This window comes from Octopus sinensis, unplaced genomic scaffold (assembly GCF_006345805.1).
Source record: "Octopus sinensis unplaced genomic scaffold, ASM634580v1 Contig19446_ERROPOS152761+, whole genome shotgun sequence".
NCBI classification, from domain to species: Eukaryota; Metazoa; Mollusca; class Cephalopoda; order Octopoda; family Octopodidae; genus Octopus; species Octopus sinensis.
The window spans coordinates 72,501-97,500 of record NW_021836318.1 but is presented as its reverse complement, the minus strand read 5'-3'; the positions used below and the strand labels follow the sequence as shown (position 1 = coordinate 97,500).

At 37.9% G+C, this 25,000-nt stretch overlaps 1 protein-coding gene and 3 long non-coding RNA genes across 5 annotated transcripts in view; all 4 read right to left on the bottom strand.

The window, feature by feature from the left end:
* Window positions 1-18,733, bottom strand: part of LOC115232138 — a 30,331-nt gene extending 11,598 nt beyond the window's left edge. Inside the window, exon 1 of one of the 2 annotated variants that reach the window (XR_004997813.1) lies at window positions 18,638-18,733. This is a non-coding gene — a long non-coding RNA (uncharacterized LOC115232138). Of the gene's footprint in view, window positions 1-13,198; window positions 13,273-18,637 lie in introns of those variants that run through there. The other variant, XR_004997814.1, reaches the window with a different exon arrangement.
* LOC118762027 lies at window positions 13,361-13,813 on the bottom strand. Its single transcript, XR_004997811.1, has 2 exons — window positions 13,693-13,813; window positions 13,361-13,473 (listed from the first exon to the last, which is right to left on the bottom strand). It is a non-coding gene; the product is annotated as an uncharacterized LOC118762027 (long non-coding RNA).
* LOC118762024 lies at window positions 17,127-17,674 on the bottom strand. Its single transcript, XR_004997809.1, has 2 exons — window positions 17,637-17,674; window positions 17,127-17,306 (listed from the first exon to the last, which is right to left on the bottom strand). It is a non-coding gene; the product is annotated as an uncharacterized LOC118762024 (long non-coding RNA).
* Window positions 18,734-24,261: 5,528 nt separating the features above from the next.
* Window positions 24,262-25,000, bottom strand: part of LOC118762023 — a 28,886-nt gene continuing 28,147 nt past the window's right edge. Inside the window, exon 2 of the mRNA XM_036500272.1 lies at window positions 24,262-24,357. The gene's annotated coding sequence lies outside the window, so the exon portion shown is untranslated. The remainder of the gene's footprint in view (window positions 24,358-25,000) is intronic.

Genomic DNA, 25,000 nt, shown 5'->3' with positions numbered 1-25,000 from the left:
AAATCAGCAAACAATCAACGCTACTGAGCAACAAAAGAAAACAAAATACTCCGCAAATATAACATCACAGAGAAGAGAAATTTGCCTGAGATAAAAAAAAAGCTGAAGCAAGATATCCTTGCCAAAGCACAAAGGATCCGCCGGTACGAGAAACGCCAACGCTTCTTTGAACAAAACAAAAAGTTCAACTCCAACCCCAAAAAGTTCTACCAAGAACTGGGCAAAAATAAAATAGAAGTCACTGCAGCACCAACGGCAGAAGAATTGGAAGAATTCTGGGGAGAGGAGAAAATGGTCAGCGAACGAACAACCAAAAAAAGGAGTATCAAATAACAAACTCGGCATCTGAACAATTGGACCCCCATAACAACTGAAGAGGTCACCCAGGCACTGCAAAGACTAAGCAACTGGAAGGCACCTGGGCATGACAAGATCCCCAACTTCTGGTTGAAATATCTAACAGGAATGCACAAAAGCTGGCTGAAAACTTTACAACATACTAGCAGAGAGCCAGAGACAATGCCTGAATGGCTCACGAAGGGGAAAACCATCTAATTCCCAAATAAATGAAACAGCAAAACCAGAAAACTACAGACCAATAACCTGCCTCCCTACTATGTTCAAGGCATTTACTGCAGTGATATCGCAAAGGCTGAACAAGCACCTGGACGAAAACAAACTGTTCCCAGAAGAGCAGAAAGGATGCCGCAAAGGCTCATATGGCTGTAAAGATCAACTAATGATAATAAAGCCATAACTGAAGACAGCTACAGAAAAAGAAAGGCCTCAGTATATGCCTGGATTGACTACAAAAAGGCGTTTGATAGCATCCCCACACATGGATCCTCGAAACACTAGCCATTAACAAAGTAGCACCAACAATCATAAAATTCATAGAGCACTCTATGAATAATGGCAAACAGTCCTACACCTCCAAACAAAAGAGGGACTCATGAAAACCAAAGACATCCCCATTAGAAGAGGAATATTCCAGGGAGACACGCTCTCTCCACTCCTTTTCTGCTTGGCACTGTCACCTCTATCTGATATGCTAAATAGAAACTGGATGCGGATATAAATGTTACGGCAAAACGATCAGCCACCTTTTATATATGGATGACCTAAAACTATACGCTGCAAATGACAAACAGCTGGAAACACTATTAAAGACAGTTCGTGGATTTACCAAAGAAATAGATATGAAATTTGGATTAGAAAAATGCGCCAAAGTAACCATGAAAGAGGAAAACTAGTTAAGAGTAACAACATCACACTAGATAAAACCAATGAAATAAAAGAATTAGACCAAAGCCAAACTTACAAATACTTAGGAATCCATGAACTAGATAAGACACAACCACACAATGAAAGAGAAAATAAAAAAAGAATATTATAGACGAGTTAGATCAATACTAAAAACAGAGCTCAATGCTAAAAACAAGATAATAGGTATCAACACTTTAGCTGTCCCAGTTATAAGTTACAGCTACAATATCCTTAACTGGAAATGAAATGAACTGACCAAAATAGATAGGAAAACAAGAAAAATAATGACAGGATCTAGGATGCATCACCCAAAATCTGACATAGAAAGACTATATATACAACGTATAGAAGGTGGTAGAGGCCTTATACAGCTGGAAAACTACTATAAAAAACCACCATAGAACTGCAAAAATATCTACTTCAGAAGGAAGGAAAACTGATCCAATAGCGGCAAAACACGAGCAAAACAAAAAACTGCTCAGTATTTAAGGAAGCTGACAAATACAAACAAGAATCATACCACCTAAAAACATGAAGAAGAAGAAGAAGAAGATGAAGAAACAAACAAAAGCTATAAAACAAATGAAAACCCAAAAAATAGAACAGCAACGAACCATGATAAAACGATGGCAAGAAAAGCCCCTTCATGGTAAATACTGGACTAAACTAAACGCAAAAGAAATAGACAAAGAAAAATCCAGCAATGGTTGAGAAGCTCAGGACTCAAAGCAGAAACAGAGGGATTTTTAATTGCAGCACAAGACCAAAGCCTCCCCACCAGAAATTACCAAAAACATGTAATGAAAAGAAATATTACAAGTAACTGCAGAATATGTGGAGATGGACAAGAAACAATAAATCATATTATCTCTAGCTGCCCAGTCCTGGCTAAGAAGGAATATATTCACAGATGACAGAGTTGGAACCTACATACATTGGAAGCTATGCCAACATTATGGAATAACAACAGAAAAAAGATGGTATAGGCAACACAGAAAAGGTCACAGAAAACGAGAAAGCAACCATACTCTGGGATATGCCGATACACACAGATAGAGAAATAAGGCCAACAGACCAAATATAGTTGTCAGAGATCATGAAGAAAATAAATGCTTTCTAATTGATGTATCAATACCAGCAGATGACAACGTGTCTCTAAAAGAAATGGAGAAACTCTCAAAATACAAAGACCTGGAAATAGAGGTAACTAGAATGTGGAATCTGAAAACAGAAACAATTCCTATCATAGTAGGTGCATTAGGCATGATAAAAAAATATTCAGACACATACATAACAAAAACACCAGGACTTACAAGCACATATAACATACAGAAATTGCACTACTAGGCACTGCACACATCCTACGCAGAACACTTTCCATACAATAACCATCAGAGCATCACAACAAATCACAGCACATACCCAAGGCACACAGAGCTGCGCTCGGTAGTGAAGTGAAAGCACGCTATAAAAAAAAACTACTGAATGATAATAATAATAATAATAACAATAATAATAATAATAATAATAATAATAATAATAATAATAATAATAGTAATAATATAATAATAATAACAACACAACAACAACAACAATAATACAACAAGATAATAATATAATAATAATAATAATAATGACAATAACAATAACAATATAATAACAATTGATAATAAAATAATAATATAATAATAATAATGATAATAACGATAATAATAACAACAATAATAATAATAATAATAATAACAATAATAATATAATATAATAATAAACAATAATAACAATAATAATAATAATAAACAATAATACAACTAATAACAATAATAATAATAATAATATAATAATAATAATAATAATGATAATAATAACGATAATAAATATATAATAATAATAACATAATAATAATATATAATAATAATAATAATAATAATAAATAAACGATAATAATAATAATAACAACAATAATAATAACAATTAATAATAATAATAATATTAATAATAATAATAATAATAATGATAATAATAATAATAATAATAATGTTTCAAATTTAGCACAAGGCCAGCAATTATGGAAGAGGGAGTGTAAGTTGATTTCCATCGATCCCAATATGCAAATGATATTTATTTCATTACCCTGAAGGATGAAATGTACAGTCAACCTTGACGACATTTGAACTCAGAATGTTAAAGAAAGATAAAAGGCCAGTAAAGAATTTGTTTGGTATGTTAATGGCTGTTGCCAGCTTGCCACCTCAATAACGCCAATATGACCAAGGAAGCCATTCAAACGCATGGCTGGGAAGTGCTGCCACACCTGCCGTACTCTCCTAATTTGGCACCAAAGGATTTCCACCTCTTTCGATGTCTTTCAAATGCTATGCACAGAGTTTTGTTCAATACTAAGCAGAATTTAGAGCTTGGTTGGATCAATTTTTCGAGACAAAATCAGGTGATTTCTACCAACGAGGTATTGAAAAACTCTTGTTGAACGTTGGGAAGAAGTTGTAAACCACAAGGGTGAATACATTATCGATTAATTATTTATTTTTATTTTATCTAGTTTCAGCTCACGAGCTGTGGCCATGCTGGGGCACCGCCATTTGGTGTTGCTACATGATTTTACTTCACGAATGCTTTTTAGCAATTGCCATTTGGTGCATGAGAGAGTTCGATGCAGCTGCCCTCATCTGCACCTCCTGCCGTGAAGTTGGTTCATCTGGGACACCTGACAAGAAGAGATCCAGTTTCATTTTAAAGACATCTGCATCCACCCCATGCAGGTCTCTCTCTGTATATATATATATATTTCTTTACTACGCACAAGGGGCTAAACACAGGGGACAAACAAGGACAGACAAACGGATTAAGTCGATTACATCGGCCCCAGTGCGTAACTGGTACTTAATTTATCAACCGCGAAAGGATGAAAGGCAAAGTCAACCTCAGCGGAATTTGAACCCAGAACGCAGCGGCAGACGAAATACGGCTACGCATTTTGCCCGGTGTGCTAACGTTTCTGCCAGCTCGCCACCTTGTGTGTGTGTATATATATATATATATTGTTGTGATTCAGCTTAAGGACAGAGCTGGTGACCTACTTTTGGGATAAACCCATTGTCCTGTCAGATTCAGGTGGATTGATCGGTTCTGGGTGGACCTGCAACCCCTTTCGGGGTGAACTAGAGGTCGTTCTAAACACCCCTTGAAGAAGAGGAAGAGGAAAGTAGTGAGAAAGATAGAGTAAGGAATCTGAGAGGAGATAGAGAGGATATTAGCAGTGCAGAGAGGGATTGATGGTAGTGATAGAGTAAGGTTTTTGGACAGTCGGGATTCGGTCGTCAAAGCGAAACGGTCGGATTTTGGTCGTCAAGGCGGGCGGTTGGGATGCAAGAGCTTGGCAGGTTGGAGTTAGCAGTACGGAGAGGGATATATACAGAGGAATAGGCGGCTGTTAGAGAGGAACTACAATATGGGACACTGGCTATTCTAGTAGGAACTAAAGGTATTTAATTATGTATTGATATGTGTTACGATGTAAAGAGACTGTAAAAGAAAAAAAGAGAAAGAAGAAAGAGAGAGAAAAAGAAGGACTCTGATGTAGTCATTAAAGACTTTGAACTGTAACGTGAATTGTTGTGATACGAACATTGTATAATGAACATTGAACTGTTAGGCCTGTAATGTCCTTTGAACTGTATATGACTTGTTGATGTGTTTTGAAATAGAACTGTGTCTTCGGACGTGTATTCTTTAATTGCTGTTGTTATTGAACTTGTGTCGTTACCGGACGGTTACATTGTATCTGCAACTTTGAATGCTTTGATCTGTTGTATACCTGTATTGATTTGTTGTTTCCTTCAAATGCTTTGATGTTGTAACAATTGATTGTCATAAACTAGTTGTTAAATGTAAGCCAGTTGTGCCTTGCCTCTTTGTGTCTCTCTCGGGTGCCTCTGTATCTCTCTGTGCTGCTGCTCCTGTTGTTGTTGTTGTGTCTCTCCTCTCCTCTCCGACGAGTCTCCGCAGTGAAAACATTCGCTGCATCGAACGGGCCCGGGTGTGAGGGATTCCGTAACAGTTCGAATAGGAGGTCCCCACCTTCGTAACAAATATATATATATATGTATGTATGTATATATATGTATGTATGTATATATGTATGTATGTATGTATATATGTATGTATATATAGTATGTATATATATGTATGTATGTATGTATATATGTATGTATGTATATATATGTATGTAGGTATATTATGTATGTATGTATATATATGTATGTATGGTATATATGTTGTATGTATATATATGTATGTATGTATATATATATGTATGTATGTATATATCCTCAACACATCATTTAACATCTTTTCTCCATTCTGGCATGGGTTGGATGGTTTGGCAGCACCAGGCTCCATTTGTCTGTTTTGGCAAGGTTTCTTTGGCTGGATGCCCTTCTTAAAACCAACAACTTTACAGAGTGTACTTTTCATGTGGCACCGACAAGGTGCATTTGCGGAAACTTAATCAGTAGGCGCATGAGTGGCTGTGTGGTTAGTAGCTTGCTTACCAACCACATGGTTCCGGGTTCAGTCCCACTGCGTGGCATCTTGGGCACGTGTCTTCTGCTATAGCCCCAGGCCGACCAATGCCTTGTGAGTGGATTTGGTCGACGGAAACTGAAAGAAACCTGTCGTATATATGTATATATATATATGCGTGTTTGTGTGTCTGTGTTTGTCCCCCTAGCATTGCTTGACAACCGATGCTGGTGTGTTTACGTCCCCGTCACTTGGCGGTTCGGCAAAAGAGACCGATCGAATAAGTACTGGGCTTACAAAGAGTAAGTCCCAGGGTCGATTTGCTCGACTAAAGGCGGTGCTCCAGCATGGCCGCAGTCAAATGACTGAAACAAGTAAAAGAGAGTAAAAGAAAAAAGAGTAGGTTACTCTCCTCCAACCAATATAAAGGTTTTTATTTCTTTGGCAGATAAAACGTTAACGTTTCTCTGTAGATTGAAAAACCATGAACAGCTTTAACCCTTTAGCATTTAAACCGGCCATATCCGGCCAAAAGTATTCTGCCTGTTTTATGGTCAAACTGGCCAGATCTGGTCTCTCACACCAACCCTACAATATCGTTTTAAAAATTAACAGCTACCTCATCAAAATCTCATAGCTACAAGATAATGCATGATTTGTTCAAAACAATGTGGATAAATACAGGATTAATTTTGGCAGAATAATGCGAACCCTAAAGGGTTAACTGATTCTCAAACCTTATTGGGCATTTTTAATTTCCTGTTTAAACCAAGGGCTTCTTTTGCCATCTGGCAACACACCAAGTTGCTTTTGTTCGCAATGTTTTACAGCCAAAGAAGAAACTGTTAAACAAAGCAATCTCCACTTTCAATCCATTCAGGAAAGCCTGTACATGTTAGTGGAACATCATTGAGACGTGTGGAGAGGTTTAAGTATCTCAGGGCCATATTTATGAGTAATGGTAAGCAGGAGGCTGAATCAGATGCTAGAATTGCAAGTACTGGCAGAGTAATGTTCCAGCTGGGGCATTTGATCTTCAGAAGAGGAGAGGCTGGTTAAAAAAAAGTCAATTGCTTATTCTCACCTACACTTGCGTCAGAAATTAATTAGCACATCTCAAATTTCTACATTAAATAGGTTAAATCAATTAACTTATGAGCTGTTCAAAACGCCTTACGCGATGAGAAAACTTAGTATGGTGTGATTTCGGTCCTTGCGAGGCGTTACCTATATCTATTAAACAAAGGAAGATTTGTCTGCATCCGCACTCCAAGTTGTTGCACTGCTATGTCAACATCATAAGGCTGTAGACTCTCAAACTGCTCTGCAAACAAAGCTACGTCATCGTTCTGCGCAACAGTGAACTCGCAACAAAGCAATAGTTCGAGATATGGCCACTAGGTGACAGCACATACCTTGAGTGAAGAGCAAATCAAGGGTGCTAATTAATTTCTGACGGTAGTGTATGGTCATGAATATTGGGTTGTGACTGAAAGATTGTGATCGTGAATGCAAGCAGCCAAAATGGAGAGCCTCCAAAGGATCCCTGGGGTAACATTTACTCAACAGGCTGCATAGATTCGCGATCAGGTGTCCCTACAGGTTAAACTGCTGTATTTCTGCATTGGATGATCACAGCTTTGGTACTACAGATGGGACAAGAATGACATGAGATGGTCACAACTGGAATCTTTTGCTCATAGTTGAGCTCAATCAGAACTGACCCGGGGCTAAACAACGACAGTTAGACAGGTCTCCTTTGAACCAAACTCTGCAATGAAGGACATGGGAGAATGTAGTTCCAGATACACTATGTCTGAAACTATTCAGAAGGGATGGTCATGGCTGGAATATGCTTGATCACAGTCATGCTTAATCAGGCTTGACCTGGGTCCAAACAAAAACAGACAAGCTCTCTCAAACTACACTCGGTCATCTTGAAAAAATGTTTAAAAACTGGGAGGGTATAATTGGATAATGTGATCCCTGGGTTCTTCAAACTAAGCCAAAACCTAGGGGTAGACCAATGATGGTTGGGTAATAGCCATAGTCTCAGGGAATCTCTCCGGGTGAGCTGCTACTTCTTCACACTGAAAGCTCACAGCTCTGGTACAACAGACATGGCATTAGAATGTCTCAGGAAAGAAATGCAAGACGAATTCAAGCTGAGCCAACCAATAGGAGACCTAAAGATAAACTGAGAACAAAATGGTTGGATAATTTCTATAGATTCATTTGGTCCTGTTTGGGAATCCAGCTGGAAAGTGTAATGACAGTTGCTTCTGAGAGGACCCTATGGGTGAGGTGGGGCTAGGGGCTTTACCCTCACAGCCCTCTCTAGAATACTGGGTAGAGTAGATGGCTGGCTGGATGGATGGGTATTTCAAAATGTTTTCCCTGATGAAGTACTTACATAACTGGAGGCGCAATGGCCCAGTGGTCAGGGCAGCAGACTCGCGGCCATAGGATCGCGGTTTCGATTCCCAGACCGGGCGTTGTGAGTGTTTATTGAGCGAAAACACCTAAAAGCTCCACGAGGCTCTGGCAGGGGATGGTGGTGATCCCTGCTGTACTCTATCACCACAACTTTCTCTCACTCTTACTTCCTGTTTCTGTTGTACCTGTACTTCAAAGGGCTGGCCTTGTCACTCTCTGTGTCACGCTGAATATCCCCGAGAACTACGTTAAGGGTGCACGTGTCTGTGGAGTGCTCAGCCACTTATGCGTTAATTTCACGAGCAGGCTGTTCCATTGATTCGGATCAACCGGAACCCTCGTCATCACTATTACATTGTCCAATGATTAAAGCGAGTAAAATCAAAAATTTAAAAACCATGTCAACCCCCAGCCTCCCAAAAATAAAAACACAGAAACAAATGATTTTGGTTGGGTTTTCTTTGTTTATTTATTTACATAAATTTACATAAATTACAACAACAATGACACGGACAACATAAATACAAATACAAAACAAAAGTAGTTTCTATAAATATTTAAAATCTTCATATGCTTATATATATTCACCAAATAAATACTGTTTTTTTTTTTTCAATTTATATTTTTTCTTTCTCAACATAAATTCACAAAAGACAACATCAACAACAAAAACAACAGCAATTACAAAAAAACTATAGTGAGAGTAAGATGTCCCAAAAGTAATTGCCCAATAGATATGTATTCAATTCAAATTTGGGTACTGCTTTTGGGACATTCTATATTGAAAAAAAAAATGCCAAAAACCCCATAAAGATTAAAAAAAAAAGACAACAAACAAAAAAGATCAAAAATATTAATAAAAAATTTTTTGTTCTTTTTTATTTTATTTATATATTAAGTTTTGATATTTTTTATAGGTTTAGGGGTTCTCTACAGAGCGTCAGGGGACATGGACACTGCAGTAGTTGTTATGTTGTACCCCATGGACAGTGTGAGACCATGTTTGTTGTCAGCTGAGCTGAAAGATAGACCAAGCAAGTCCTCCCTCCAACCAGACCCTATTCCTTAAAAAAAAAAAAGGGAAGGATATATTATGCAATATAATCTCAGGTCTGAAAAGAATAATATGTCAAGATGGTCATGGGTTGACTGTCTTTGATCATAAGTTTTATTGAGAGACTTCCAAAAAGCATGGCCTGTGGTTGTAAAGAGACTATGCCTGATAAAATTGATGGAATGGTCACAACTGGAATCTTTTGCTCATAGTTGAACTCAATCAGAACTGACCTGGGGCTAAACAACGACAGTTAGACAGGTCTCCTTTGAACCACACTTTGCAATGAAGGACATGGGAGAATGTAGTTCTAGATACACTATGTCTGAAACTATTGAGAAGGGATGGTCATGGCTGGAATATGCTTGATCACAGTCGTGCTTAATCAGGCTTGACCTGGGTCCAAACAAAAACAGACAAGCTGTCTCAAACTACATTCGGTCATCTTGAAAAAAAAAAAAATGGGAGGGTATAATTGGATAATGTGATCCCTGATCTGATGGAAAAAAAAAAGGATGGTTGGTCACAAGTTCCCTTCAAACTACACCCATTTGATAAAAAGGTTATTTGGATAATGTGATCCCTGATCTGATGGAAAAAAAAAAGGATGGTTGGTCACAAGTTCCCTTCAAACTACACGCATTTGATAAAAAGGTTATTTGGATAATGTGATCACTGATCTGATAGAAAAAAAAAAGGAGAGAATGGTTGGTCATAACTGGAATGTCATATTTATAGGTCTGTCTCCTCAGTGAAGGCTGAGCTGAAAACTAAACATACCTATAATATGGAAGACTGTAAGCAAGTGAGGAAGCCTTTATGCAATTACTCGACCTGCAAGAAATGGTGATAAAGTCTTCCTCAGAATTGTCCTCCACAAATAAATCAGCACTTCTACCTTCCCGTGGATGTAAAAGACTAAAATATAAATCCGAAATTAATTTACTGCTAATTGATAATTTCAGAGCATTGCAGATGATGGGTGTTACGAGTGGACGAGTGGACAAAGATTGGAGATAATTACAAAAGGACATTACACAGTTTATGGATATTACAAGAGGACAACACAGAAATGAGGGACATTGGAACATTACAAAGACAAGGGACTTTACAAAGATTATTGCAATATTACAAGAGAATATTACAGAGGTTAGGGACACTACAAGAGCACAGTATAGAAATGAGAGACATTACAAGAGGACAGTACAGAGACAAGGGACATTACAGGAGGACAGTACAGAGACAAGGGACATTACAGGAGGACAGTACAGAGACAAGGGACATTACAGGAGGACAGTACAGAGACAAGGGACATTACAGAAGGACAGTACAGAGATGAGGGACATTACAAAAGGACAGAACAGAGATAGGTGACATTACACGAGGACAGTACAGAGATAAGAGACATTACAGGAGGACAGTACAGAGACGAGGGTGACATTATAAGAGGACAGTACAGAGACAAGGGACATTACAGAAGGACAGCACAGAGACAAGGAAGACATTACAAGAGGACAGTACAGAGACAAGAGACATTACAGGAGGACAGTACAGAGACAAGGGACATTACAGAAGGACAGTACAGAGACAAGGGACATTACAGGAAGACAGTACAGAGACGAGGGAGACATTACAAGAGGAGAGTACAGAGACAAGGGACATTACAGGAGGACAGCACAGAGATGAGGGACATTACAAGACGACAGTACAGAGACAAGGGACATTACAGGAGGACAGCACAGAGATGAGGGACACTACAAGAGGACAGTACAGAGACAAGGGACATTACAGGAAGACAGTAAAGAGATGAGGGACATTACAAGAGGACAGTACAGAGACAAGGGACATTACGAGAAAATACTACAGAGATGAAGAGACATTACAGGAAGACAGTACAGAGACGAGGGAGACATTACAAGAGGACAGTAAAGAGACAAGGGACAATACAGGAAGACAGTACAGAGACAAGGGACATTACAGGAAAACAGTACAGAGACAAGGGACATTACAGGAAGACAGTAAGAGACAAGGGAGACATTACAAGGGGACAGTACAGAGACAAGGGACATTACAGGAAGACAGTACAGAGACAAGGGACATTACAGGAAGACAGTACAGAGACAAGGGACATTACAGGAAGACAGTACAGAGACAAGGGACATTACAGGAAGACAGTACAGAGACAAGGGTCATTACAGGAAGACGGTACAGAGACAAGGAACATTACAGGAAGACAGTACAGAGACAAGGGACATTACAGGAAGACAGTACAGACACAAGGGACATTACAGAAAGACAGTACAGAGACAAGGGACATTACAGGAAGACAGTACAGAGATGAGGGAGACATTACAAGAGGACAGTACAGAGTCAAGGGACAGTACAGAGATGAGGGAGTAATTACAGAGTCAAGGAACAGTACAGAGATGAAGGAGACATTAGAAGAGGACAGTACAGAGACAAGTGACATTACAGGAGGACAGTACAGAGATGAGGGACATTACAGGAGGACAGGAGAGACAAGGGACATTACAGGAGGACAGTACAGAGACAAGGGACATTACAGGAGGACAGTACAGAGACAAGGGACATTACAGGAGGACAGTACAGAGACAAGGGACATTACAGGAGGACAGTACAGAGACAAGGGACATTACAGGAGGACAGTACAGAGATGAGGGACATTACAAGAGGACAGTACAGAGACAAGAGACATTACAGGAGGACAGTACAGAGATGAGGGACATTACAAGAGGACAGTACAGAGACAAGGGACATTACGAGAAAATACTACAGAGATGAAGAGACATTACAGGAAGACAGTACAGAGACAAGGGACATTACAGGAAGACAGTACAGAGATGAGGGAGACATTACCAGAGGACAGTACAGAGACAAGGGACATTACAGGAGGTCAGTACAGAGATGAGGGAGACATTACAAGAGGACAGTACAGAGACAAGGGACATTACAGGAGGACAGTACAGAGATGAGGGACATTACAAGAGGACAGTACAGAGACAAGGGACATTACGAGAAAATACTACAGAGATGAGAGACATTACAGGAAGACAGCACAGAGACGAGGGAGACATTACAAGAGGACAGTACAGAGACAAGAGACATTACAGGAGGACAGCACGGAGACGAGGGAGACATTACAAGAGGACAGTACAGAGATAATAACATTAGAAGGACATGTTACAGATGAGAGACATTTCAAGGAAACATTACAAAGATGAGAAATATTTTAAAAACATATAAACTTTGGTATCTTCAGAGCCATGAACATCATGAGGAGAAAATACAAAACTGAATATTTATTTTAACACAAGTGAAAAAAAACCAGGCGGGGAGAGGGTTCTTTTGTTGAATCTGGAACATTGAAAGAAGAATGTCAATCCACGTAGGAGAAACAGAAGGGAGATGATTTTTTCAAGAACTTTATTAAATCAGACAGCAGCAGTCGTGTGTTGAACATAAACATGAGACAAAAGTTTTAGCAGGGAAGGCTGTACAGTTGATGAAATGTAAACCAATAAAAGCCTGGCATTTTATATAATAAATGTTCTGTCATTCGAGGATGATAAAACACAAACTTTGTAACAGTGGGAGTTGAACACAAAATATATTATGAAATATGTAAATATTGCAATGGAGCATTTTTATCTGCCACACAAAAAATTCCATGAACAAATGCGCTTTCATAAAACAAAATCAATACAGTATGACAACATGATACATACAGCTAAGCATTCAAGGTATATCATAGGACTGTACCTCCACATGGTACCTCTTTACAGCTATGCTTTCTAGGTATATCATAGGACTGTACCTCCACATGGTACCTCTTTACAGCTATGCTTTCTAGGTATATCATAGGACTGTACCTCCACATGGTACCTCTTTACAGCTATGCATTCAAGGTATATCATAGGACTGTACCTCCACATGGTACCTCTTTACAGCTATGCTTTCTAGTTATATCATAGGACTGTACCTCCACATGGTACCTCTTTACAGCTATGCATTCAAGGTATATCATAGGACTGTACCTCCACATGGTACCTCTTTACAGCTATGCTTTCTAGGTATATCATAGGACTGTACCTCCACATGGTACCTCTTTACAGCTATGCTTTCTAGGTATATCATAGGACTGTACCTCCACATGGTACCTCCTTATAGCTATGCATTCAAGGTATATCAAAGGACTGTACCTCCACATGGTACCTCTTTACAGCTATGCTTTCTAGGTATATCATAGGACTGTACCTCCACATGGTACCTCTTTACAGCTATGCATTCAAGGTATATCATAGGACTGTACCTCCACATGGTACCTTTTACAGCTATGCTTTCTAGGTATATCATAGGACTGTACCTCCACATGGTACCTCTTTACAGCTATGCATTCAAGGTATATCATAGGACTGTACCTCCACATGGTACCTCTTTACAGCTATGCTTTCTAGGTATATCATAGGACTGTACCTCCACATGGTACCTCTTTACAGCTATGCTTTCTAGGTATATCATAGGACTGTACCTCCACATGGTACCTCTTTATAGCTATGCATTCAAGGTATATCATAGGACTGTACCTCCACATGGTACCTCTTTACAGCTATGCTTTCTAGGTATATCATAGGACTGTACCTCCACATGGTACCTCTTTACAGCTATGCATTCAAGGTATATCATAGGACTGTACCTCCACATGGTACCTTTTACAGCTATGCTTTCTAGGTATATCATAGGACTGTACCACCACATGGTACCTCTTTACAGCTATGCTTTCTAGGTATATCATAGGACTGTACCTCCACATGGTACCTCTTTACAGCTATGCATTCAAGGTATATCATAGGACTGTACCTCCACATGGTACCTCTTTACAGCTATGCTTTCTAGGTATATCATAGGACTGTACCTCCACATGGTACCTCTTTACAGCTATGCATTCAAGGTATATCATAGGACTGTACCTCCACATGGTACCTCTTTACAGCTATGCTTTCTAGGTATATCATAGGACTGTACCTCCACATGGTACCTCTTTACAGCTATGCATTCAAGGTATATCATAGGACTGTACCTCCACATGGTACCTCTTTACAGCTATGCTTTCTAGGTATATCATAGGACTGTACCTCCACATGGTACCTCTTTACAGCTATGGTTTCTAGGTGTATCATAGGACTGTACCTCCACATGATACATCTTTACAGTTATGCATTCAAGGTATATCATAGGACTGTACCTCCACATGGTACCTCTTTACAGCTATGCATTCATGGTATATCATAGGACTGTACCTCCACATGGTACATCTTTACAGCTATGCTTTCTAGGTATATCATAGGACTGTTCCTCCACATGGTACCTTTTACAGCACAGTGTTCTGTGTACATCATAGGACTGTACCTCCACATGGTACCTCTTTACAGCTATGCTTTCTAGGTATATCATAGGACTGTACCTCCACATGGTACCTCTTTACAGCTATGCATTCAAGGTATATCATAGGACTGTACCTCCACATGGTACCTCTTTACAGCTATGCTTTCTACGTATATCATAGGACTGTACCTCCACATGGTACCTCTTTACAGCTATGCATTCAAGGTATATCATAGGACTGTACCTCCACATGGTACCTCTTTACAGCTATGTATTCAAGGTATATCATAGGACTGTACCTCCACATGGTACCTCTTTACAGCTATGCTTTCTAGGTATATCATAGGACTGTACCTCCACATGGTACCTCTTTACAGCTATGCATTCAAGATACATCATAGGACTGTACCTCCACATGGTACCTCTTTACAGCTATGCTTTCTAGGTATATCATAGGACTGTACCTCCAAATGGTACTTCTTTAAAGCTATGCTTTCTAGGTATATCATGGGACTGTACCTCCACATGGTACCTACATACAGCAAAGTGTTCTGTGTACATCATAGGACTGTACCTCCACATGGTACCTCTTTACAGCTATGCATTTAAGGTATATCATAGGACTGTTCCTCCACATGGTACCTCTTTACAGCTATGCATTCAAGGTATATCATAGGACTGTACCTCCACATGGTACCTCTTTACAGCTATGCATTCAAGATATATCATAGGACTGTACCTCCACATGGTACCTCTTTGCAGCTATGCCCTTAAGGTATATCATAGGACTGTACCTCCACATGGTACATCTTTAAAGCTATGCTTTCTAGGTATATCATAGGACTGTACCTCCACATGGTACATCTTTACAGCTATGCATTCAAGGTATATCATAGGACTGTACCTCCACATGGTACCTCTTTACAGCTACGCATTCAAGATATATCATAGGACTGTACCTCCAGATGGTACCTCTTTACAGCTATGCATTTAAGGTATATCATAGGGCTGTACCTCCACATGGTACCTCTTTGCAGCTATGCATTTAAGGTATATCATAGGACTGTACCTCCACATGGTACATCTTTAAAGCTATGCTTTCTAGGTATATCATAGGACTGTACCTCCACATGGTACCACTCTACAGCTATGCATTTAAGGTATATCAAATGACTGTACCTCCACATGGTACCTCTTTAAAGCTATGCTTTCTAGGTATATCATAGGACTGTACCTCCACATGGTACCTCTTTACAGCTATGCATTTAAGGTATATCATAGGACTGTACCTCCACATGGTACTTCTTTAAAGCTATGCTTTCTAGGTATATCATAGGACTGTACCTCCACATGGTACCTCTTTACAGCTATGCATTTAAGCTATATCATAGGACTGTACCTCCACTTGGTACTTCTTTAAAGCTATGCTTTCTAGGTATATCATAGGACTGTACCTCAACATGGTATCTATTTACAGCTATGCATTTAAGGTATATCATAGGACTGTACCTCCACATGATACCTCTTTACAGCTATGCATTCGAGGTATATCATAGGACTGTACCTCCACATGGTACCTCATTACAGCTATGTATTCAAGGTATATCAGAGGACTGTACCTCCACATGGTACCTCTTTACAGCTATGCATTCAAGATATATCATAGGACTGTACCTCCACATGGTACCTCTTTGCAGCTATGCCTTTAAGGTATATCATAGGACTGTACCTCCACATGGTACTTCTTTAAAGCTATGCTTTCTAGGTATATCATAGGACTGTACCTCCACATGGTACCTCTTTAAAGCTATGTATTCAAGGTATATCATAGGACTGTACCTCCACATGGTACCTCTTTACAGCTATGCTTTCTAGGTATATCATAGGACTGTACCTCCACATGGTACATCTCCACAGCTATGCATTCAAGGTATATCATAGGACTGTACCTCCACATGGTACCTCTTTACAGCTATGCATTCAAGATATAACATAGGACTGTACCGCCACATGGTATCTATTTACAGCTATGCATTCAAGGTATATCATAGGACTGTACCTCCACTTCTAACTTCTTTAAAGCTATGCTATCTAGGTATATCATAGGCCTGTACCTCCACACGGTACCTCTTTACAGCTATGCTTTCTAGGTATATCATAGGACTGTACCTCCACATGGTACCTACTTACAGCTATGCAATCGAGGTATATCATAGGACTGTACCTCCACATGGTACCTCTTTACAGCTATGCATTCAAGGTATATCATAGGACTGTACCTCCACATGGTACCTCTTTACAGCTATGCATTCAAGGTATATCATAGGACTGTAACTCCATATGGTACCTCTTTAAAGCTATGCTTTCTAGGTATATCATAGGACTGTACCTCCACATGGTATCTTTTACAGCAAAGTGTTCTGTGTACATCATAGGACTGTACCTCCACATGGTACCTCTTTACAGCTATGCATTCAAGGTATATCATAGGACTGTACCTCCACATGGTACCTCTTTACAGCTATGCATTTAAGCTATATCACAGGACTGTACCTCCACTTGGTACTTCTTTAAAGCTATGCTTTCTAGGTATATCATAGGACTGTACCTCAACATGGTATCTATTTACAGCTATGCATTTAAGGTATATCATAGGACTGTACCTCCACATGATACCTCTTTACAGCTATGCATTCAAGTTATATCATAGGACTGTACCTCCACATGGTACCTCTTTACAGCTATGTATTCAAGGTATATCATAGGACTGTACCTCCACATGGTACCTCTTTGCAGCTATGCCTTTAAGGTATATCATAGGACTGTACCTCCACATGGTACTTCTTTAAAGCTATGCTTTCTAGGTATATCATAGGACTGTACCTCCACATGGTACCTCTTTAAAGCTATGTATTCAAGGTATATCATAGGACTGTACCTCCACATGGTACCTCTTTACAGCTATGCTTTCTAGGTATATCATAGGACTGTACCTCCACATGGTACATCTCCACAGCTATGCATTCAAGGTATATCATAGGACTGTACCTCCACATGGTACCTCTTTACAGCTATGCATTCAAGATATATCATAGGACTGTACCTCCACATGGTACCTCTTTACAGCTATGCATTCAAGGTATATCATAGGACTGTACCTCCACTTGTTACTTCTTTAAAGCTATGCTATCTAGGTATATCATAGGACTGTACCTCCACATGGTACCTCTTTACAGCTATGCTTTCTAGGTATATCATAGGACTGTACCTCCACATGGTACCTACTTACAGCTATGCAATCAAGGTATATCATAGGACTGTACCTCCACATGGTACCTCTTTACAGCTGTGCATTCAAGGTATATCATAGGACTGTACCTCCACATGGTACCTCTTTACAGCTATGCATTCAAGGTATATCATAGGACTGTAACTCCATATGGTACCTCTTTAAAGCTATGCTTTCTAGGTATATTATAGGACTGTACCTCCACATGGTACCTTTTACAGCAAAGTGTTCTGTGTACATCATAGGACTGTACCTCCACATGGTACCTCTTTACAGCTATGCATTCAAGGTATATCATAGGACTGTACCTCCACATGGTACCTCTTTACAGCTATGTATTCAAGGTATATCATAGGACTGTACCTCCACATGGTACCTCTTTAGAGCTATGTATTCAAGGTATATCATAGGACTGTACCTCCACATGGTACCTCTTTACAGCTATGCATTTTAGGTGTATCATAGGACTGTACCTCCACATGGTACCTACTTACAGCTATGCAATCAAAGTATATCATAGGACTGTACCTCCACATGGTACCTTTTACAGCAAAGTGTTCTGTGTACATCATAGGACTGTACCTCCACATGGTACCTCTTTACAGCTATGCTTTCTAGGTATATCATAGGACCGTACCTCCACATGGTACATCTTTACAGCTATGCATTTAAGGTATATCATAGGACTGTACCTCCACATGGTACCTCTTTACAGCTATGCATTCAAGGTATATCATAGGACTGTACCTCCACATGGTACCTTTTACAGCAAAGTGTTCTGTGTACATCATAGGACTGTACCTCCACATGGTACATCTTTACAGCTATGCATTTAAGGTATATCATAGGACTGTACCTCCACATGGTACCTACTTACAGCTATACATTTAAGGTATATCATAGGACTGTACCTCCAAATGGTACCTCTTTACAGCTATGCATTAAAGTTATATCATAGGACTGTACCTCCACATGGTACATCTTTAAAGCTATGCATTTAAAGTATATCATAGGACTGTACCTCCACATGGTACATCTTTACAGCTGTACATTTAAGGTATATCATAGGACTGTACCTCCACATGGTACCTCTTTACAGCTATGCTTTCTAGGTATATCATAGGACTGTACCTCCACATGGTACCTACTTATAGCTATGCAATCAAGGTATATCATAGGACTGTACCTCCACTTGGTACCTCTTTACAGCTATGCATTTTAGGTGTATCATAGGACTGTACCTCCACATGGTACCTCTTTACAGCTATGCTTCTAGGTATATCATAGGACTGTACCTCCACATGGTACATCTTTACAGCTATGCATTTAAGGTATATCATAGGACTGTACCTCCACATGGTACCTACTTACAGCTATACATTTAAGGTATATCATAGGACTGTACCTCCAAATGGTACCTCTTTACAGCTATGCATTAAAGGTAAATCATAGGACTGTACCTCCACATGGTACCTCTTTACAGCTATGCTTCTAGGTATATCATAGGACTGTACCTCCACATGGTACCTCTTTACAGCTATGCATTAAAGTTATATCATAGGACTGTACCTCCACATGGTACATCTTTAAAGCTATGCATTTAAAGTATATCATAGGACTGTACCTCCACATGGTACATCTTTACAGCTGTACATTTAAGGTATATCATAGGACTGTACCTCCACATGGTACCTCTTTACAGCTATGCTTTCTAGGTATATCATAGGACTGTACCTCCACATGGTACCTACTTATAGCTATGCAATCAAGGTATATCATAGGACTGTACCTCCACATGGTACCTCTTTACAGCTATGCATTTTAGGTGTATCATAGGACTGTACCTCCACATGGTACCTCTTTACAGCTATGCAATCAAGGTATATCATAGGACTGTACCTCCACATGGTACCTCTTTACAGCTATGCTTCTAGGTATATCATAGGACTGTACCTCCACATGGTACATCTTTACAGCTGTACATTTAAGGTATATCATAGGAATGTACCTCCACATGGTACCTCTTTACAGCTATGCTTTCTAGGTATATCATAGGACTGTACCTCCACATGGTACCTCTTTACAGCTATGCATTTAAGGTATATCGTAGGACTGTACCTCCACATGGTACCTCTCTACAGCTATGCATTTAAGGTACATTATAGGACCATTACTTCACATGGTACCCATTCTTAAAATATTTGTTCAATACATTGCAATACACATCTATTTCATGTTATATTTTGTGTCTCCCATTAATCTGTAAATGAAAAGTGAATCGAATGGAAATGCTAGATTAAGTATAATAACAAGGCAGCTTCATATGTTATGATGACATTATCAGGATTTATAAAAGCATTTGTTGTAATATGTAGAACATGTTTTGTTGTTGCTGATGATATATTACAGAAGTTAGGAGAAGTTAGCCTGTTGAGGCACGCTGTGCTTTCATTCTAGTTTACTAGATGCGACTTTATAGATGCTATTAAAACGATTAGATATAAATGGAATATATGGCAGTAAAATACTGGCAGCTACCACAACACCGCATTGAGCTTTACTATCAACACTTGGTCTTTGGTTATTCTTTACTAAAGTTCCTTCTATTGCTACTCATGTCAAAGCATCCTGACATTGACCAGCAAATGTTCAGGGTGGATATCATTTACATCAATCTTGACATTGTGAGAATGTAACCGGCAAAGGCATGGTTACTTCCCCTTCTTAGTCTAATTAATAAGAAATAATTTCAAAATAATAAATACACGCAATTCGTTTAATCAAGCCCTGCTGTTTTTCTGCACTGAAAAATAATAACGAGGGTTTTTCATTTCCTTTAAGGGTCCAGCCCTTCCCTCTTTCTCTTATTCTATCAGTTCAGGGTTTTGGTTCAGGAGTGGCTGTGTGGTAAGTAGCTTGCTTACCAACAACATGGTTCCGGGTTCAGTCCCACTGTGTGGTACCTTGGGCAAGTCTCTTCTACTATAGCCTTAGTCCAACCAAAGCCTTGTGAGTGGATTTGGTAGACAGAAACTGAATGAAGCCCGCCATATGTATGTATGTATGTATTTATTTTTCAGAAAAACTAGAAAATTCTAATTCCTTGTCTTGCAAATGCATCTTCCGAAAAAAATGAATAAATAAATAATTGTAAGAAACGCATAATTTATGCAAACTTTAAGACACCCTTAAAGAAGGAATATCTATAAAGTATTTCTGTTAGTCTAAATGTTTGCTACTATCATTATCATCATCATTTTCATCATATTATTATTATTATTATTATTATTATTATTATTATTATTATTATTATTATTGCTATTGTATAGATGGAGGAAAGGTGTGGGTTAGCAGAAACAGTAGTAAAATATATATGCATGTATATATGTATGTATATATCTATGTGTTTGTGTTTTTCCTCTACCACCACTAGACAGCTGGTATTGGTTTGCTTACATTCCTGTAACTTAGCAGTTGGGCAAAAAGAGAACAGTACAATAATAAGTACCAGGCTTGAAAAGAAGAACGGTGCTAATTTGTTTGAAGGAAAACTATCAAGGTGTTGCCCCAGCATGGCTCAGTCAAAATGACTGAAGCAAGTAAAAAGGGCAAACGTGTCTTGCTTTGAGTTACTGCCCTTGTTAGAAAGTAGCTCGGTTTCCTGCCTGCAGGAATAACTTTGAGCAAATTTTGGAGTGCGCCAGAGTGACCACTGCACAGCAGTGTAGCTCAATAATGGAAACGAGAGAGAAAACAGGGCAAAAGAAACTGATTGGCTGATGAGATCACAGGACAACAGAGAATAATGGACAAAGACACACAGAGTATGATAATTCTTAAATAAATGACACAGAGATTGAAGGTAGAATTAAATACATGTATGTGTGTGTGTATATATATATATATATATATATATATATATATATATATATATATATATATACACACACACATGTATGTGTGTGTGTATGTATATATATATATATATATATATATATATGTTTATATAAAGGGAAAGTTTGCGAAAATAAACAAAAGACGAAGGCAGGTGGAGTACAAACATACAAATGTATTAGTATAGCGCTCAGGAATAGAAAAAGTCTTTTACGTTTCGAGCGTACGCTCTTCGACAGAAAGATACACAGAAAAGAAACAAGGAGAGAAACAAGGAGAGAAAAAATGGCATCCTATATATGTATATGTGTATATATATATATATATATATATATATATATATATATATATATATATATATATATATATATATATATATATATATATATATATATATATACATACATGTGCACCTGTGTGATGTTAAATTTGTTTAAAAGCCAGCTTTGAACAATTCTTAACTTTATATCACACAGCCTTTTCTAGTCAATTTAACATACAAACTTACATACTAACAGACATGAATGAATAAATTAATAAATAAATAAATAATAGGTACAGACACACAGACAGACATAGAAACAAAGATAGATTAATTAAATCTGCTACACATACAACCCAACAAATTAATCTCTGCTCTTGTAATTAAGTTCAAAACCCATATATTGTTATTATTGCTATTATTATCATCATCATCACAATTATTATTATTATTATTATTATTATTACTATTACTATTATTATTATTAAAAATTTTTTAATTAAAAATAAAAACATAATTTTCATTATTATCACTATTATTGTGAAAAAAATCTTTTAATCAAAGTTGAATTTGATCATTATTATTAAAAATTTCTTAATTAAAAGTAAATCATCGTCATTATTATTATTATTATTATTATTATTATTATTATAAGAAACAATTTTAATTAAATAAGTCATTATTATAATTACTATGATTACTGTCATTACTATAAATTTTTTTATCATAAGTAAAAGAAATCAACATCGTCATTATTATTATTTTTATTATTATTATTCAGCCCGTGGGTATTTAGCTAGGTGTCTCTGATAATATATAAGTTGCATAAGGGTTTGTGTGTGTGATGGGGTAGAATGTCAATTGAAACATACCAGGAATATAATTGGGATTAAGATTCAGATCAGTTCAGGACCACACAGATTAAAATACAAAAATTGTTTAGACATTCAATTTTTTTTTTTTTTTAGCTGGGATATGAGGTGGGGCGGGGGAATGAAAATATATGTCCCAAGGGAGAGACGTCACGCATCTCGGTTAACCAATAATTAAAAACGGATGGGAAAAAAAAACTAAAGAAATTTAAAAAAAAAAAATAATAAAAAATGAAAGAAACAAAAATAAGGTAAAAATTGCAAAGAAATTGTTTTACCAAAATGTGAAATCATAGATTTACAGTCGAATCTGGGTTGCTTTAGAGAAAACCAGTTCTTACAGTCACAGAACAATCAGGACACAGACTGAAGTCTTGGTAGATTTCTGGGCAAAGGAATTCTTTGTTGTTGTTGTTATTTTCCTTCTTGATATTCTTGTCGTTGTTGTAACTCTTGTCGTTGTTGTTGTCATAATTTCTTTTTTGTTGTTCTTCTCGTTGTTATAGTTCTTATTGACTCTTAGTCTCAGATGAGGTCTGATTGAACAAATCACGACCACTCTGTCTTAATTTCTTGTCTGAGTATACCTTGGATTGCATTATCCATTGTTCTGTTTTTTTTTTTTTGTTGTCATTTTTTAAGGTTTCATGAGATTTCACAAAAAGCTCAGCTGGTATTTTTAACAGAAGCAAGAGTCCACTTAGAGAATCCCTTGACTCATACAAGAGGAGGAGGAGGCAGCCATTGGTATTATATGATCTGAAGTTCTCCTTCTTTCATGGTTTGGACTGCGAAAAACTGAGGTACATTTTACCCATCGCAAATCCTTGAAGATCAAGGCTGCTCTACAAACACAGATACACACAGATAGATATATGGTCACAACATTGGCCAAAGTATAAGTTAGAGAGATATTCGGACAGCTGGACAGCATTAATGCACATCTGTTTTTGAATTACAGCTGATATGTGTAGGAGTCTATGTATACATATATATATTTCTATGTGTATGTATGTGTATGTACTTGTGTGTGTATATACATATATATATATATATATATACACACATACATACACACATATAATATAAATAATATAATTTAATATGATATAATGTGATTATATATATATATATACCTGTCCTCACAATTTGTCTTTGGTGTGTGTGTGTATATATATGACAAGGTAGTTCAATCAAATATTGTTCAATAAATATATTTAAAAAGTTGTTTGAAATATTACTTTTGTTTTGAATTTTTTTTTTTTTTTTTGCTTTTTGTCCAATTAACAAGTTGTAGCTTTGAAGTTCATTAAGGTGGCTTCAGATAGTGTGAGGTAAAAAACCGACAGAATTACCTGTCTTAACTGTGGTTTGGTTTGTATACAGCGTCCCAGGTAAATACTTGGCTGTCTTTCTTTCGGTAGACCTCTTCAATGGGTTTTCATACTCCTGTGCGCATGTAAGCCATATCAAGGGGTTTTGCATGACAAGGTGTGAAAGTCCTATCACTGTTCTTTTTTGTTATGGACTCTTTGCTGTTTGATTCCAAATCAAAAAGTTCTTGTAAAAATCCCCAGTTGCCTGGTTTGCGGCCCTTTGCCACGGAATTAGCTTTCGAGGTTGATTCCATTATCTCCATTTGGCTATTCACCATGTTGCTTTCCTTCGTGTTGAGACAGTCCTCCAGACTGTGGCCTTTACGCGTTTTACCAAACAGTGGGTCACTGTGTAAATAATCAGGCTTAAAACGGATGGGCTTCTCTTGAAAATAGCCGTCATGAGATTTTTTTAAGAGGTTGTTTCGTAATAAAATATATTCTTCATTTTCAGTGTCAGACAATTTGCTGGCTTTCAATACATCTACATCAAAATAGTCTTCCAAACTTCGGATTTCATTGTTTGAATCTCCGTCTTTGTTATGTGCGATCGCTCTCAAATACTTCATGCCTTTCATGTTGTTGAGGTCTTCGAGGTTATCTTCATTC